Source organism: Cryptomeria japonica, chromosome 5 (assembly GCF_030272615.1).
Source record: "Cryptomeria japonica chromosome 5, Sugi_1.0, whole genome shotgun sequence".
In the NCBI taxonomy this organism is placed as follows: domain Eukaryota; kingdom Viridiplantae; phylum Streptophyta; class Pinopsida; order Cupressales; family Cupressaceae; genus Cryptomeria; species Cryptomeria japonica.
Genome location: NC_081409.1, coordinates 404643873 through 404663205, shown reverse-complemented (window position 1 = coordinate 404663205; position 19333 = coordinate 404643873). Strand labels below are relative to the sequence as shown.

General features: G+C 41.1%; 1 protein-coding gene across 1 annotated transcript in view; it reads left to right on the top strand.

Moving 5' to 3' along the window:
- The window catches only part of LOC131076481 (uncharacterized), a 126896-nt gene that overhangs the window by 37484 nt on the left and 70079 nt on the right, over positions 1 to 19333 (top strand). The gene's annotated exons all lie outside the window — the stretch shown is intronic.

The window sequence follows — 19333 nt, the reverse complement described above, 5'->3', positions numbered from 1 at the left end:
CAACCCCATTCTAGTGCTCTTTCCTTGATGTTGGGCGCTAATTCCATGCCTTGGAGGAATTTCACTTTCAGTTGCTTTTCCTGAATGACCCCATTCTAGCACTCTTCCTCTGATTTGGGCGTTGAAACCATATGATGAAGGAAAATTGGTCAAGGAGGAAAATTCCTCCTAACCCTTAGTTGGGCGCCAACTGCCTGACTTGGGCACTGAATCCATATAGTGCAGGAAAATGTGGTGTGGAGGAAAATTCCTCCACTACCTAGTTCTAGCGTTCCCCTTGAAAGCTTGGGCACTAAAAGGACATGGAGAAGGAAATTTGGTCATGGAGGAAAATTCCTCCATGACCCCAATCTAGTGCCCAATCCTTGACATGAGCACCAAAACTACCTAGTCATGGAATTTTGGGGGTGGAGAAAAAAATCCTCCATGACCTTAACTGGCGCCCACCTGCCTTTGAAAGCCATTCACTGCCAAGGTAAGGATTCTCTTGGATTTTGCCAGACAGCCAATTTTGCCCTCTTCCAGACTTGGGATGCCATCTTGGATTGAAGTGGATTTCTTTGCCAAACTTAGAAGATTTTTCAATGCCTTTCCACTTCTGGAATGAATTGAGACTTAGTCATTTTTCGATTAACTACCCGCTTTTTCACACTTCTCGGATATAGACAAATGTTCAGGAATACTGAATCTTCAATGTCAGCACCCCTGCCTACGAAGAACCTACCAAAAATAGTAAGTACTTCAAAAAGTCAAAATTAGGGAAAGTCAGGGCAAGATGACACTTACTGAAAATAAAAACTTACTAAAAAAAGAAATTGCTAAAAATAGTAAGTTTGATTTTTGACAAAATAAAGACAATCCAGGAGGCAGTGAAATCCCTAAAAAACAACTTTCTAAAAATAGAAAGTTGCTTAGAATTCGCTCAAATTTCATTGGTAGATTCTTTGAAAGGTCCCGATTCCAATGCAATGCTCAGTTTTTCCAAAACCCTAAGGAAAAGTTCTCAAATCTAAGTTTAAAGGGCAAAACCCTAAAATAGGCAAAACCTATGTTACCTCGAGTTTCCGAAACGGGGAAGGCAAGGGACAGTGGGACGAGTTTCCGAGACGGCAAATGTTTTTGCCAATTTTGGGGACGACAAAGGGGACGACTATATAAAATATAGGGAAATTTTAAATGTTCATATGAAAAATAGATAAAGCATGTATATATACATTATATTCATATGAAAACATGGATAAAGCATGTATAAGTACATTATAGAGCCTTAACATACTACATTTGTGTTCAGAATTCATTGTCAATGCTCGATATGCATTCATAATTCAGAATTCATTGTCAATACTCAATATGCATTCATAATTGAAAATTCATTGTCAATATGCCAACACTTGTTTGCATGTAGTTCATTGTTTCTTCTGGTTGGAGGATATTTTGATAGTCTTCCATTACTATTATGACCTACAACCGCTTCTTTATGCATTACAAAGTTTTGGGTGTTTGTGAAATTCATTACCAAGCTGTTATTCATATTTTTGAGTGCTTTTGGCTATGATTCAAACTTGTTTACCTTTCACATCAGTGAAAAGTCCAATATTGCAGACCTGCAACCATGTTTTTACGCACTACCGAGTTCTAAGTGTTTGTGAAATTTATTACCAGGCTGCTGTTCATTATTTCTAAGTGCTTTTGGAAGTGATTCAGACATGTTTACCCATCATGTGAGTGAAAATTCAGTTTTACAGACCTATAATAAAATTAAAAAATGTTTTTTTTTAGCATTTGTGTCTTTTTTATTTTTTTAAATGTGTTGGGAAAAGGGGGACGGCTGGCAGTTGTTTAGTCCTAATGTAAGGTTGGTCAAACTTCACAGATAACACAGGGTTTCCACACGTACCAACTATTCATGTACCAGTACATTCATATGTCACAACATAAGTAATAATGATAAACAACTAGACTAGAAGAGTTATACCTTTATTGATTAATCCAAGATATCCATACATTCTCCCCCTTGCCGAGGTTCCATCCAAACAATATATAGACCCGACGGTTGGCCAGTCACCAACTCCCAACTACCCGATAGGAACCTCTTGGTGACACAACATAACCATAAACACGACATAGACACAATTATAATTATTATTCTTACTAACATAAGTTATTTACCCCTAACATTAGCCCCCCAAAAAACGTAGTCGTCTTCCAGATGACTAAGACAATAAGAGCTGAAATATAAAACATAAACTAGGACCGAGAAGAGGGAGGAGGCATCCCTGTAGTGGCCGGAGAAGAAGGTTGCTATCCAGTGTGAAGTCTTAGGTTCTTTTCTTCCAGCAGCTGCTGTTCCCATGCCTTCTTTACCATGTGGGCAGCTTCCAACAGTTTCTTATCTTTTTGCTCCATCTGTGAGATATCGTACTAGCACCTCACATCCCCTGCATCATCTTTCTCCGTTGGTACTGTACTGGCACCTGGCGTACCAGTACATGTTGGTATCATACCAGTTCCTATTAGTACCGTACCAGTACTTGTTCTCGATGGTACCGTACCAATTCCTACTAGTTCCGTACCAGTACTTGCTGGAACCGTAACAGTACCTGCTGACACCATACCCGTACAAGCTGGTATCGTACCAGTACATACTGGAACAATACCAGTACCTACTGGAACCATACCAGTACTTGATGATGTTGTACCAATACCTGCTAGTACCGTACCAATGTTTGTCGTACCAGAACCTGAGTCTGTCGTACCAATTCCTTGCTTCGTCGTTATGTCATTTCTTGGTACGGCCTCTCCTGCCACTATCTGGTCTACTGTACTGGTAACCCTCCGTGCTGATCCTCCTCTTCCTCCTCTTCCTGTTGATGTGACTCTGCTTCCCCTTCATTCTCTGTAGCTATGTGTCTTGCCATATGGAACCCCTCATTACCACTTTCCTTCTCCTCAATCTCTTCCACTTCCTCCTCCGAATCCTCTGCGCTGCTGACATCTTCGACCTTTATGGATGCGTCCAGTTTTCTTCTCTTTTTGGTTGGTTGCGTGGTATCACCTAGTGTGTCCAGGTGGGTATAGTAGTACATGGTAGGTTTATTTGGTTCCACCCGTCTGCACGGTTCGAAGGTTCCCCATATTTCTGGCGGTACTTGCAGGCGAATGACATCCAAGAATAGGCTGATGGCATGTTGGCACATGTAGAATGTCTTGTGTTCTAGCTTGAGAAAACCATGAATTCTTTGCGCCAACAGTTGCCCCCAGTTGTACACTTTACCACACTTAATCCAACTCATTAACCCTATCATCCAGACGGCTATGTCGGATGCACAACTGGCTCCTGTGAGGCGACTTTTTACCAAGTCCATCAGCATTCTCCATTCTCCTAGTGCGATAAATGCACGCTTCAACCCCCTACTGTTCGACCAGGCACTCTTCCATTGTTCCTCTGTGAGGTCATCCCTGCATACCAAATCCATCAGCCATTTCTTTTTTTCCTTGGTGAGCTTCTTGGTTGGTTTCGCTACAGATGCCCCCTTCTCCGGTATGCCAAATAGTAAAATACCCTCCTGAAGTCCTCTGGTTTGAATGAAACTCGTATCGTGCATCCCTGGAACTGAATAATGGAAGCCCTTTCTTGTGGGTTGTATTCGGATACCATAGTCCGCAGCACTGGCTCAAAATCCTTGATGTTAAATGTGGGCATCTGGATGGCATGGTCCACCTAAGCTTTTCTGAGGGAATCCTTTATCACATGGTCGGGGGAAGTTTCCTCCCACCAGGTACGACATTCACTGCTAGTCACACTCTCAAAGGCTACATTCTCCGTCGTGATTCCTTCTGGATCCTTCTGCACTTTTGGCCCGATTTTGGCCTTCTTCCTACTACTGGCTGGATCTGTAGCTGTCATGGTTGCACTACAATTGTTTTGTCCTGTTTCCCTATCTTTCTCCCATCCTTGGCCGTTATTATAATGGTCTGTCAGTGTGACTCGCCAATTGGTATGGACCATTATACTAGCTGCTGCCTCTCCACTGTACGGATTGGTCCGTACACTCCCCTCTCCTGACAATACCACCTCTTCAACTTTCGCAAACTCTACAGATAACTCTGTACGGATGGCACGAATTTTCCAACAAATACTTTCAATTTTTATATGTGCCTGTTCCCTGCGTGTACGGACTTCCCTGTGTCTGCCTCTGTACGGTCTTCTACTTCTTGTCCGTACAGTCTTCTCCTCCTCTGCGTCGGTAGCCGTACGCTGCTGTACAAACTTCTCAACTCGCTGTATGGTCTGCAATGTACCCTGTACGAACTATTCTGTTGTGATTGTCGTATGTTGTGGTGTAAATTTCGTACGTCGTACAGACTGGTTCGCTGTGATCGACACAAGCCGTACGGGTTAGGTGTGATCGTTGTACATCGTATGGTGCATTGTTTTGTTGTCGTTGTACACTGTACACTGTACGAGATGTTTCGTTGTACCTTGCTCGCCTCGACTTTTGCTACGTTCGTACGCACAATTTGTACACCTTATGGATTCGATGCTTGGTCTTCACGTGCCTCTGTTCGGGCAATCCGTACGCCGTACGGATGAACCACTGGTTCCTTCCACGCCCCCCCGCACTCGTCCGTACGGTCAATTCGTAGGTTGTACGAATTTAATCTCTCCTCTGTGCCTGGCCATGCGGATCCTTGTCTTCTTCTTGATTTCGTCTTGCTGCCAAGTCTACTTCGATTTCTTCTCTTCAATTTACTAAGGTGCCCCCTTAACTTCCTCTTTGTAGTAGGTTTATCTCGTTCAAACCTGTGTGCTGGTGTGACATCCACCCATGCCATCCCTTCTTGGTACCTACCATACTCCGGGGGAAATGACTGCTCTTCCGTACCGCTGCTTGATTCCCCAATCTTGCATATTTGCAGCATGTGGCACTCCGGGTGGAAGACCTCGTAGTCCTCCATCTGCCAATGGAAGAGTCCGGCCAATGAACTAGTTCCATCTTCAGAGCATCCGTCCAATTCTAGCACTCCTTCCTCGTTGGATTCCCTCCCTCCTCTGTCTCCTTCGGAACCTCACTCCCATCTATTTGAGTCCTCCGAGTCGGAGTCAGACGACGCAAGCTCTTCACTGACGGACTGATTCCTCAGGTCAATCACATACTTATGGCCTTTACTTTCGATTGAGAGTGTATTCTTCTTCCAGTTATGATTGGCTCTAGCCATGATCAGCCACCCCCTTCCCAAGAGGGCGTCGTACGCTTTTCTTTCCAGTGGAATGACTATGAAATCCAGAATGAATTGTTGTGTCCCGATCACTACCTTTTGTGCCATGAGAGTACCGAGAGGTTTGATACCATGTTGGTCTGCACCGACGAGATGGAATGTTGGTGGCCAGAGAGTAGGCTTGCCAAGGCTTCTCCATGTTTCCTGCGATAGTACGTTGACTCTGGACCCACCATCCACTATGGTGTTTGTGAGCTTTTGTCCCATTATGTCCATCTCCACCACGACAGGTTTTCATCCAATGCTTACTGTGAGTAGCATAGGGTCCATGGCGTTCGTACCAGGTTCCTTCACTAGAGCCGTACTATGTGGTTTTGTCATCGCCCGATGTTCTTGGCCGACGGTGGTGTCACCGCCTGCATTCATCGGGGCCATCCTCAACTGTGGCATGGTCTGTAGGAGGTCGGATACCCGTACGGGTATTGTGGTTTGTAACATCTGCTTAATGATAGTTTTCTCCGGTCCTGACCGAAGTGGTGTACTAGCAGCCGGGTGCGAGGCCCTCCGCTCTTCTGCCATCACACGCTCGATATCCGCCCTGGCTTCCTGGAGTCTTTCCTTCTCTGTGCGAGGGTAAGGATACATGGCTTTTTTGTTTTGCAATCTTGTGATTGCCAATACGCCTTCCCTCGGTCCTTCCACCTCCAGCATATTCACCCCTTTTTGCCTTGGACAGTCTATGTCCTCATGATTCCCTGGACCACACCATTTGCACAACAAACTTCCTGGGTCACCCCCGTTTTGACATTCCCGCACAAAGTGACCACATTCGTTGCACTTTCTGCATTGAATCATGGGTCGTCCCTTCGCGTCGTGTTGAATTCTACTCCTTGGCGTGTTATTATTGGACTTGTTGTTACCCTGCTGATTGTCTCTGTACCCTCCAGGAGAGGCGTCAGAGTTTGCTGCCGTCTTCGGAGGTGTCGTTGGCGGTGTGACTTGGTCGGGTTGGGCGTAGAGCACTTGTGTGCTCCATGTTTTCAAGTTGTACGGGCATTCCTTAATGGAATGTCCCATTACTTGGCAGATGTCACAGAAGGCCTTGCGAGGACAACTCCCCTTAGTGTGTCCTTCCGTCTTGCAGTTGGTGCACCATAGCTCCTTTCCTTCCCTGCCACCTTCTTTGTCAGCCTTTAGTTCTTTCATCATTCTCATCATATCCCTTCGGAGTGCTTGCACGGTTTTGGACTCCCCATCATTGTCTTCATCTGTACTATCACCATCGCTCACCCGACGCTTCCCTCGGGATGTCTTATTTTCGCTTTCAATATCCATCGCACGGTTGTATGCTTCATCATACGAGGGCGGGGGGACCACCTTCATCTTCCGTCTAAGGGATGGTACCAATCCGTCAACAAATCATCTCTTCTTGAGGCCATTAGCCAACTGGTTCTCCTTTTTATTGAGTAGCTCCCTTAGCCTTCTACTATATGCCCACACGCTTTCACTTTTTCCTTGCTTGGTATTGTAAATCTCTGCCACAATTTCATTGTCATCCCGTAGGAGTTTGAACTCCTCTTCGAAAGCCTTCTTCAGACTGTTCCAGGACGTTTTATACTGGGCATCCAGGTCCTTATACCAGTCAATGGCTATTCCTCGCAGAGTGGTTGGAAATGCCTTCAACCAGTAATCCCGGTCGTCCTGGCCATTTGCCTCCCAAATGGTCATGCATGTCTTACAATGCCATACAGGATCCTCCGACCCGTTGCCCATGAATTTTGGAAGCTTTTCTTTCTTCGGGGTGTGCCATTGTTCTTGCCTGGAGGGTTTTATGTAGCGCTTAGGAGTGACTATATGCTGGAAAGGTACTGTGTCCGGGAGGTACCTGTTGTGACGTTTTCACACATCGCCCCATTGCAAATGGGGACCCATGTTTTTTGCTTTTTAGGGTTTGTTCTTTAGGTTTTTTAGGGTTTTGTTAGCTAGCCTTTGCATTTTGAACGTCGCCCAGGTGATCACATAGGATAGCAAGTCTGGCTTGAGTAAGGTCCTGATCCTGAAATTTGGCTAAGTCTGGAATGTCCTGATCCTGAATTTGACTAAGTCTGGAAACTGAAAAAACCTCCAAAAACTAGATTTTGCAATATAACTCCTGGAGGTCTGAAATCACTCTCAAACATCCTGAAAGTATATATGGAATATGTTATATTCCATAAAAATTATCCTGATAGAGAGTGCGAAAAGTCAAATTTCGCTCGTGTCCTTCTCCAAGGGTCCAGAGCGAAAAAGCGCTCCTGTCCCTCTCCAAGGGACCAAGGCGAATCGCTCGTGTCCCTCATCACGGGTCCAGAGCGAAAATGCTTAGTTGAGCCATTCTTGACCTTGTTTGGACGAATCGAGACATCAAAGGCATGGTGAAGGACGAAATGAGCATGATAGAGCATCCAGACTTGATCAAAAACAATGAAATGATGAAGTTTTTGCCTAGAGGGTCAAATTCGCTCCTGTCCCTCCCTGAAGGACCAGAGCGATATTCTTCATAGGACAAAATTCAGGCAAAGATCAAGGCAAGTTTGTGTTTGATGGCAAGGAAGACGATGAAATGAACTCATTGAAGACAAATTGAAGATTTTGAAACGTCAGCAAGGACCCAAAATGCCTAGTTCGCTCCTGTCCCTCAGGAAGGGACCAGAGCGATTTTTATTATAATTGGTTTTCTTGCCAAGTTGCAGACGATATCAAGGCATGGATGAATGGAAGGACGCATTACGAATCCGTTGAATATAAATTTGGAAGCTGACAAAGTGAAATGAAGGCCACAAGAGAAGGATCGCTCCTGTCCCTCTCCAAGGGACCAGGGCAATACAGTGGTTATATTGCCTTTTATTCAAGTTTGAAACCGATCCAAGTCAGGAACAAGGAGGCAAAGGACGTCTTAAGGCATTTTCAATCAAGCACAAGTTACAAAGGTCGTCACAATGAAAGGATTTGCACTCTAGGACCCCAGTTCGCTCCTGTCCCTCAGGAAGGGACCAGAGCGATATCTACATAATGGCATAAATTTCAAGGGACAAACAAGTTTCGAGCAACCAAGAGGGTCGAAAGGACATCATTTCACGTGATGAAGATGGTTGCAAATTGGTAAAAACAAGAACAAGCTCACAATGATGAACTTCGCTCCTGTCCCTCTCCAAGGGACCAGGGCGATTTGCTTTGGACTCTTCATTTTGTTTCAAATGCGTGCTAAGTCAAGACTTCATAAGATTATACAAGGTCCAAGGCGTTTTTTGAAGATCACGTGCAAGAATTTTGAACATCCAAACGTGGCTAATCAAGCTTAAGAGCTCATATCGCTCCTGTCCTTTGGACAAGGACCAAAGCGATCCCATCAAAAACACTCATACTCCTTCAAAGTCGAGGCAAGGCGAGGATGGACATGGTAAAGGACGGCGTTTGGAAGACATCACAACGAAGATTGAAGTTCAAAGTTGTTAAGATTATGAAGAAAGACATGGATCGCTCCTGTCCCTCTCCAAGGGACAAGGGCGATGATCCTTATAGACATCCAGACACCTCATGCAAGCAAGTGGAACGAACGTAGAAGGAACAAGCAAAAATGTTATTCGCCTAACGATGGAAGTTCGAAGATCAAAGATGCAAGATGAACGTGAGGACATGGAGATCGCTCCTATCCCTCTCCAAGGGACTAGGGCGATGTTAGCCAAAACACATGATATCCTTTGAAAATCACGTTAAGATAAAGACGCACAAGGTTTTAAATGGCATTTGGAAGATGATACAAGGAAAAGTTCATATCAAGATGGAGAATTTCAAGCAAAAACCTTAGGATCGCTCCTGTCCCTCTCCAAGGGACAAGGGCGATGATACATCCAAAGCCACTTATGCGCACGTGCAAGGCAATCTAACTTGAAGGACCCGACAAAAATAGCAAATTCAACATGGAAAGGAAGGAGATGAACGTTGAAGTTGCAAGAATCAAGACAAAATAATGGATCGCTCCTGTCCCTCTCCAAGGGACCAGGGCGATGAGGTACGTCCCTTTCATTTTCATAATTTTGGCGCCAAATAGACAATTCGAATTTCCTTAAATGCTAAAATCAATAAAAAATTGAAAATCCTATTTAATTTGGCATTTAATACGGCGTTGAACATTTATTAATTATTTTGCCTTTATTAGAATCGAAATTTGCAAATTAAAAAACGTAAGGCATTTAATAATTAATTAATTAATTAATAAAAATCGCATGGAGCGCTCATTTAAGGGAGGTCGGCCTTGTTATTTCATTTAAAATCATTAAAAAATTGTTTTATATCCTCAAGTCGGCCTAAGGGATGAATGCAATGCAAGCGCTATATATGGAGGGTGAGAACTATTATTGTCATATCATTATTTTTATCCTTCATGCGAATTTCATACAAAGGAAGGGCGAAATTATCATTCAAGAGAAGGTGCGAATTGTGTTCAAGGTGCAAGTCTTATCAATAAGAAGGCACAAGCATTATCAAAGGAGTTTGAGTTTCAAGTTAGGCGAACTTGCCAAGGACATTGAAGATCACATCCAAGACATCCCCAAGGGTGGCGAATTAATAAAGAGGACGTTCATTATCCTTCAAGATCAAGTCAAAGGCTTCAAATTTTGATTTTTGCCTAGGCAAATTCCTCATTTTGCATTCTAGAGTTAGCTCTCTAGTGAGGTATGGCGATATGAATTTATTGTTTTGATTTTGATTGTTGATCGTCATAGCCTTCAAATTTTGAATTTTGAATTTTGAATTCCAGTAGCCCAATCGTTTTTTAGGAAATGATAATTCAAGGACTTATCATGAGGTTTCCTAAAATTAATTTAATCTATGCTATTCATTGCAAAATCATGTTACTAATTTTGAAATGTTGTGTAGGCATCAAATGGAGATCTCATCAAGGAAAATCAAGCCGGATCAAGGACGGTCTTCGCCGGGACGATCAAGCCAGGACAAGGGTGACCTTTTTCAATCCAGCGTTCCAAGGCGAGGTACATCATCTTCCTGCACATCAAGGACACAAGGAGTTAGAACAAGGGCTCGTTGAAGAAGCAAATAATTCCAGATGAATTAATTAAAGATAGCCTCTCAACGACATCAAATTGAATATCTAGCAAGCTACAAGTGTCAGATGAGGTGGCGTCCTAGTCATCATTTCTCCAATCAGTGAGGTCCACCTCAGCATGTCCAGATTCAATGTACTTAACTCATGGAAGGTGGCACAAACTCCGATGTACCTACCCTGGCTATCCATTGGTCGATTTTTCTAGAAGGGACATGTGTCCAAGCAATACAATTATTTCATTGGTCAAGCATTAAATGTTATGTAATGGTTGTAACAAACCCTAATTAGGGTTTTCATTGTAAAATCTTGGCCATTGATCTTGAATTGATCTAAGCCATCAAATTGTATTGTGGGCACTATATAAGCCCAGGCATTTCATTTGTAAAGGCTAATTAGAAAGATTTAGCAATTGTTAGAGATAGTATGTAAATAGTTGGAAGAGTTAGAGAATAGTTGGAAGCAATTAGAGTAGAATAGGAGGACAAGGCAAGAAATTGTTGCCATTGATTGTAAACAAACTCCATTTTCATTGAAGTAATGGTGAAATATGTCGTTTTCTTGCAATTTGCATGGTTTCTTGTGGAGTCTTCAATCTTAGATGGTAGATGATTAGATGAATGGAGGAAATGCGATTGATTAATGGTGGAATTCGTACATCCATACTACTAGCAGTTTGTTGATTGCAGACTTGCCTTGCGTAGTCAACTGGATCATTCAGCCTAAGCTCAATTTCAATTTGTTGCCTCTTCATTGATATGCATCAACTTGGATGGTATCTATGCCTGCGGTGATGATTTGAACATCATAAAGCTCCCTTAGAAGATCGCACTAGTCTTGTGTAGATGTTCCATTGATGTCAAAACAAGATCTAGTTAGAGTTTCATCAAAAATCAAGTCATTGCTCCTACATTCTTAGTATTAGGATTAGATCCTCTCTTCGCCCTTATCCTTTTTTCATTTTTTTCAAATCCAAGTTAGTAAGAGCCTGTGTCTAGCAAATCAGATCGGAAGTTCAATCATCACATGTAAGTCCCCTTGTGATCCCAGCAAATCACATCATACCACTGGAGCTTGTCCACACGTAGAGACCCTACATCAAAGAACCTTGGAGTCTACCTAATTGATCCTTTACGCGAATCTTCAGCAGTTAGAGACTATTTTCTCAAGAGAGGATAAGATGCCTTTAGGTATTTTATTCTGTGTATGATGGTGTACAAAATACACGTCAACAGAATTGGCGCTAGAAGGAGGGCTGAGCATTTGAAAGTCCGATCTTGTCAAGAACTTTTACCCTCCTCCACGCTCGACAAAATTGAAGGAGCGAACACAAACTCTTGAATCCAAGGAAGATCAGTGGAAAGCTTTTTCTCAAACAAAGAAGGAAGGTGATCGTGGGGTAGTCAGTTGGACTTACGCAAGAAGGAGTCAAGCTGGAACCAAGTGAACGTTCAAGTTGAAATCCGAGATATTCAAGGTCTCTCTTATTCCAGAAAATCCAAAAAAAAAGTGAAAAATAGAAAATCCAAAAAAAATCAAAAAATCAAAAAATCAAAAAAGAAAAGATTTCTCAATGGAGCGGCAACAGTTTCACGAGGAGCAACAAGTTGATTTTCCTGAACTTTGGTGGAGATTAGATACACAACTTTATCCACGCAGATTGTCCGAGTTTGCAAGACCAGGGCAGTGTCGAGTTCACGAGACAGACGAACATGATGAGATGCATTGCTTGAAGTACTTATCAAGGATGGAATCGGCAGCGCAGGGAAAAATCTTCTTTTGGGATGTCCCTAGGCCAGAAACGGAAGAAAACAATTTCAGTGTCCCAGAGACTAAAGATCCTCTTCTAAGCTTCATGTGGATGATCGAGAGTCAGCTCATTGTGGATGGTGAAATGCGTCTTGAAAACATATTGCTACCATTGTGGTGTAGAATTCACAACTCATCTCACTCCGAATTTACTTGCTCAGTATGTGAAATGGCTATCAATCAAGTCAGAAACCAGTTTGGAATGCCAACTTTGTCCGAGGAAGAATGCATCATGAACAGATCTTGGGGTGCACATCTTGCAGCCGAATTCAGGAGAACCTATGAAAAGGACATTACTCCAACATCTGAATGTGAGAAGGATCAATTGTACGTTGACGATACAAATGCACCTGATGATCAATGTATTACAATGGATAGCTCGCCATGCCTTGCACCTGAAAAAGAATACCATGAAACAAAAGTTGAAGAATCAATTGAGAATACTCAAACAGTGATAAAGGAAGATCCAGGGGTTGAACAAGCAACTAAAGGAGAAGATGACTCATTCCTTGAAGAATTCTCACTTATGCTACAAAAGGAGATCCTTGAGATTGAATTACAGGAGTTTTCAAATGGCCTCATTGAAGAAGACAATCAAGTTGAGATATTGAATGAAGAATCACAGATCATCATAAGTGAGCCCAAATATGAAGAACAATTCAAAGGGGCGCTTGAAGATTTCATCCCCATTATGCTATTTGAGGAAACATTGAAGGATCTTGTAGAGGAAATACAAATGGAATCACTGTCAAATTTTTTTCTAGATAAGCAAGTTACTGTGAATGATATGATCCATCATCAGCTCCGACCTCCTGAGACTATGCATGAAGGAGAAGGGCCACCTGAGATTATCTTTGATCCACTAGAGGAGATGTTTGAAGCTCAATCCATTAAGGAGACTCTCATTTTTGAAGATATGCTAACAAAATTTCATGAAGATGCCTGGTTTATGCAAGATACCTCAGTGAAAATAGAGAATCTCGAGCTATTCGAAGGGGCGCTGAGCTTGTTTCAAGAACTTCCTAATCAAGATCAACATATTGCGAATGCTCGTGGAATGGTTCATCATCAATGGCGACCTCCTGAAGCAGCTGGTGACCTCGCTTTCAACAATACAATTCCATCTGAGCCTGAAATATGCCAGGTCGTCTCTTTCCTTAATCCTAGCCTTGAAAGTTATTATGATTTTGATTATGGGGATTTTGGGAAAACAACTTGCATCTGGATTGATCATGGTCCTAACGAATTACCTCAGTTGATCATTTTGAGTGAAAACTTGCTTGAGTATGAAAGATGCATGGTGAGAGTTTGCCTTTCTGTATTTAAGGATGAATTTGCTAGGTTGAGAACCATCATGTTTGCCATGCTCCTGTTGCACAACCTGAGAAATCATGTAAAGTCATGTATATATTTTGCTTCTTTGAGTCGTGTCGAGTCTAGGACTCTTGTATATAGGTTTAGAGTAGGTTTTCTTTTCGTGTTTTTAGGTTAGAGGTCTTTTGAGCCTTGTTCTTAATTTGCCTTGAATCACTTGACTCATGATCTATGCCTTCCTTTTGAGAAAAACCACGAGCTACAAACCTAGCTTTATATTTCTCAATACTACCATCAACATTATGTTTAATTTTAATAACCATTTAGAAGAGACAACAGACTTACCTTTGGGTCTAGGCACGATGTCCCAAATATCATTCTTGATGATCGACTGATATTCTTCATCCATAGCTAACTTCCAGGCATGTTGGCTCAAGGCTTCTTCAACATTACGTGGCTCAACCTCAATGAGATTGCTCATTAATGCAACATAGTTGGAGAATACTTGAGGTCTCTTGCATTCTTTGAAAGTGCCCCTGGGAGCTGCAAATTTTTCAGCTTCTTGAATGGTGTTTCTCACCCAAAGTGGCCTTTTTCTGCTAACAACAATGTCACTAGGTATATCAGTGGGATTCATAGGCTCAGGTGGATCATTATGCTCTTCTGGATCATTATGCTCTTCTTGAGGTGGAGGCTCAACAGACTCCCTCTGAATCTCAGAGTTAGTATCAACATTCATATCTTGATTGTCATTAACTTCATCAATAACAAGAGAACCTTTTGATTTCTTAAAGGCAATGTCTTCTTCAAAAGTAGCATCCCTACTTACCTCAACATACCTTTGACCTGGAATGTAGATCCTGAAGGCCTTGGAGGATTCACTATATCCAACTAGCATGCCTTTCTTCCCGGAAGGCTCCAACTTGGTTTGCTTTTCCTTGGGCATATGAACATATACCAGACTTCCAAAAATTCTTAATTGACTGATGTCAGGTTTGGATCCTGTGAAGGCTTCTTCAGGAGTCGTATTCTTTAAAACACGGTGAAGACATCTATTCTGAATATATAATGTTGTTCTAGAAGCCTCAGCCAATAGAAAAGTCTGCAAATCTTGATTATGAATCATAGCCTTTGCAGCCTCAACAATTGTTCTATTCTTCCTTTCAACAACTCCATTTTGCTGAGGATTGTATGGAACACAAAACTCCCTCTTAATTCCTGTCTCAACGCAAAAATCATGAAAATTGTCAGAGGTATACTCACCTCCATTGTCAGATCTTAAACATTTAATTCTTTTACCAGAGATGTTTTCAGCCAATGCCTTAAACTCTTTAAATCTACTTAAGATTTCATCGGATTTTTTAGATTTCAAGAAGTAGATCCAAGTTTTCCTAGAGAAATCATCTATGAAGATTACATAATAAAGAAATCCACTAGGAGATGCTATAGACATAGGACCACATAAATCAGAGTGAACAAGTTCTAATTTATCCTTAGTTCTACTTTCACTTTTATGAAAATGACTTTTAACATTTTTACCTATAGCACAACCTTTGCATGTATCATCATGACTTTGACTGAGTTTAAGCATACCTTTGACTAACTTTCCAAGGGAGGGAAGTGCTTGAAAGTGTAAGTGTCCAAGCCTTCTATGCCATAGCTCACAGGATTCAGGGGTCTCATTAGTGAGGGCTTGAACAGGGTTAGAGGAAAGCTTATATAAACTATCATATCTATTTCCAATGACACGAGCAGATTTAAAACTAGATTTCTTAGGCCAAGCAAGTACTTTACCTTCAGAAAATGCTACTTGATAACCTTTATCTTCTAAAGCAGAAATAAAAATTAAGTTTCTTTTAATACCAGGAACGAATAAGATGTCACTAAGGTGAAGTGAAATACCAGAGTCTAAATTTAAAGTAGTGCCAAAACCTCTTACTGAGTATCGAGCATCGTCACCAATTACCACATGTAGACTAGTATCCTTTTTTACTAAGTTTGAGAGATGTTCACGATAGCCTGTGATGTGTCTGGAAGCACCACTGTCAATCAACCATGTGTTGCTCTCTGAAGGTATGCTGCTTGATAAGGTAGAGATGAATAAGAAGTCTTCATTTTGTACTGAAACTTCATTGAGGTTAGCTTCCTTTTGCATGGGTTCATTCTGACATTCTTTAGCATAGTGACCATATTTGTCACACCTGAAACATCGAACACGAGAGAGATCTCTTGGCTTCTTCCAAGAATACTGAGAGCTAGATGATCTGAAATCTCTACTCCTCTTGGGATTATTCCTTTTCCAATTACCACCTTTCTTGCATTGGGCTGCAAGCATATGTTGATCATCCACTTGAGGACTTTTGAGTTTTCCCCTTGTGGCAAGGTGAGATTCCTCATGAAGGCAATCGTTCCGAAGACGATCAAAGGTTGGGAATTCAGATCTCCCACTTATGGATTGAATAAAGGAGTCCCATGAGGCATGAAGACCATTTAATGATATCATGACAATATCTTTGTCTTCAATGTTATGACCAATTGTTCCTAGTTGATCCTTTAGTTCTGAGATCTTCATGTAGTAAGACATAACTGAATCTTCCTTTGCCATTTTAATATGAAGTAATTGTTGTCTTAATGCAATTGCTCTACTGAGGTTATTGATCTTATAAATACCTTCTAGATGATTGAATATTTCTCTAACTGTAGTGAACTTGGAGATGGAGGTGACAAGGTGATCTCTAACTGAGTCAATGATAAGCTTTCTGGCTTTGAGGGCATTCCTTTTGAATTGCTTTAATTCTTCTTGATCTGTGGGTGCAATCAGCTCTTTGTCTTGCACAAACTGAAGGAGATTATCTTCCTCAAGAGCAAGCAAGATGCAAACCTTCCAGGCAGCAAAGTTAAGAGCCCCTTCGAGCCTATCTTCAACTTTCAATCCTGTCATTGTTCTGATTGAAATTGAAACAACAAACTAAATAAGAGGCTACTGAGATCTGAAAGTTAGTATATATATGTATGTATGAACCTATAGCTATGATACCATGTTGATTTTAGACTTTTAGATTAATATAATACTCAAAAATAGAAATCTATCTTAACTTTCAGATTAATATAATACTCAGAAAATAGAAATCTATCTTAACTTTCAGATTAATGTTGATTGCTGTTAGTGTTAGGATTTTCCAGAATTAAGTATAAGCAGAAAAATGAACAGAATGAACTCACAACACACAAGTACCTTGGGAAAACCTCCTGGGAGGAAAAACCCAACAAGAAAGATTCTCGGATCTGATTATGTATTGAGCATAATGTCCTGATTACAACACTTATCTCTGATTGTTGTCCAAATAGCAAGATCCCAATGTGATGAAGAATGATGCCCTAGCTGTTAGATGACCAAGAACCTAATCATCAGAAGATGACTTCAACAGGCTGAAGCAGCACTATACCCAAATGTCCTTGGAGATCGTCAAAGAGCAGATTCGCTAAGTGTAAAAGGGCAGATCATAATTAGGAGCAGAGCAGATCGCATTTGTTGATTGTGTGTGTAATGATAAATTAAATTTCTTCATGTTGAAGTTCACATATATACCTTTCTCTTGGCAGGTCGGCTTGCAATATTATATTAAGTATTAACTGCCTTTTTCCTTAACACGTTTCATTTAGTGAGAGGCATATTATATGATGTGAGTTATAGGGTCGACCCTATGGGAGAGTGGCGTGTGAGAAGGGCTCAGCCTTAAAGGGTACACGTTACCCTTTCAAGGTAAAAGGGCCCAGCCCTTAAGAGCGGATTCCAATGTTGCCTTAGGCAATTGGAATCCGCTCTTCACCCTAATTAAAACTAACAGACATGTCCTCGGGTAACGTAGGGCAAAACAGATTCCAGACTTAGCCAAATTTACTCACGACTTGCAAACTTGATCAAATTCATCCCAAAACACTTGCAAACCGAGGAGATCGAAAGGACTACTGTGAAAGGACCTAAGGAACCAAAACCAAATGACCAAGAGGACCTAAAAAGTAGGGGTCCCCATTTGCAATGGAGCGATGTGTGAAAACGTCACAACACCACCTAGATAAAACAAGAAGGTGGATGTTCCTACTAAACATAAAGGAAAATCTACAAAAGTTTGGAGAAGGAAGCAAGAACAAGATAATGAAAAGAAGGATAAATCTATGCTTGTGGAAACTGCAATTCATGCACAAAATTGAGAAGCACAAATTCAAGGGGAGCTAATCATTGTATCATCTTTCAGCTCCATAGAGTATGCAATTCAAAGATCAGCTGATGCATAAGGGTAATGAGCATCTCGTTACCATTGATATCAAAAAGTGGGATAGAATTATTAGAAATGGAAAATGATGCCTTTGATATCAAGAGGAAGTGTTATAGAAAGAGGAGCATTCTTTGTGGAAATATTGGACATCCCTTTGCCATTGATGTCAAAGGGGAAGAGTTAGAGAAAGGGGGAGCATTATGTTCGTACCATATTTATAGGTTATCTCTATGCGAGGTTGACATCAATGACAAAGGGGGAGATTGTTGGATTATTTGTCATTAATGTTGAAAGGAAATGAAATCAATGAATGGATGACAACCATTGTAATTACGGGCCGATTGTCATGACAAGGGAAAATCATAGTATGAAGGCCGACTCATATCATCTTGGCTGACCATTTTTGGTGCTCAAGACAAAGGCATATAAATGAAGGTTAATCACCCAAGTTTAAATGATAATGAATCATGTAAAAGCAACCATGATATATTAAAGGCCAAGGCAGCAATGATGAGCAGAGATAAATATTTAAGACAGCGATAAATAAATTGAAGAGTGGAAATTATATGAATAAAGGCAGCAAAGTGATGGAAGATAAAGAGAAGAGCAGCAGTTATATGAATAAAAGCAGCAATTAATATAATTAATGAGCTCATCAGCAAAGAGATGCCTCCTTTGGGTAAAGATGCCTATCTTGGAAGGATCGCCTCCTTTTATGAATAGGCATAAGAAGGATATAAATAGAATAGAGATGTGAGAGATTATATGCAGTGAAGATGATAAATCAGTCCATTTAAGAGCATGTTTCTGAGTACAACAGTAGATACATGAATATGATATAAGCAGATTTGAGCAAGGGAATATATGTGGAATTGTGAAGGAAAATACATGTATGAGCAGATTTGTGAAGGTGAGTGAAGATGAGAGATATAGGAAGGATACTTATGATTAAAGACATAAATGGTATCATCATGGAATGAATAAATGAAGTGAATGAGTAAATAAATGGACTAGGAATCAGTGGAAGATATGTCAATCATGGAGTGAATAAATGAAGAAGATTGTAATATACATCATCTGTTGAAGAAGCAACATACTAAAGGTGTAATCTTGTTTCGTTGGAAGTTGGTGCTTCCTAAAGGAGAGATCGGTGTCTCTCACTAAGTTGGTGCTTAGCAGTGGGGGTTGGTGCCTACAAATTGAGGGGATCGGTGTCTCTTGTGGGTTGGTTCCTACACAATTTATAAGAAAGCTTTATATAAGCAATATTTTGCTGTGGTTTTCGCTTGTAAGAGTTTCCACGTAAATCATGTGTTCTACTTGTGTTGCATAATTGCTAGATCTTCTTGTTATTGATAATGCACAATTGATGTTATTGTGATTGTTAAGTTGAAAATCCTATTGTTATTGATAATGTACAATTGATGTGCAATTGGAAAATCCTCATTCACTTTTTCAAGTGTCTCTCTTGACTTGATCTTGGACAACTGGTAGGCAATGGCATGACTTTCCTTGGCCAGACAATGATTGTAAATGTGAATTCTTACAAAAATAAAAGCCATCTACTTACCCAACCTTGGATTATCGACTTATTTACTAAGTACATGAG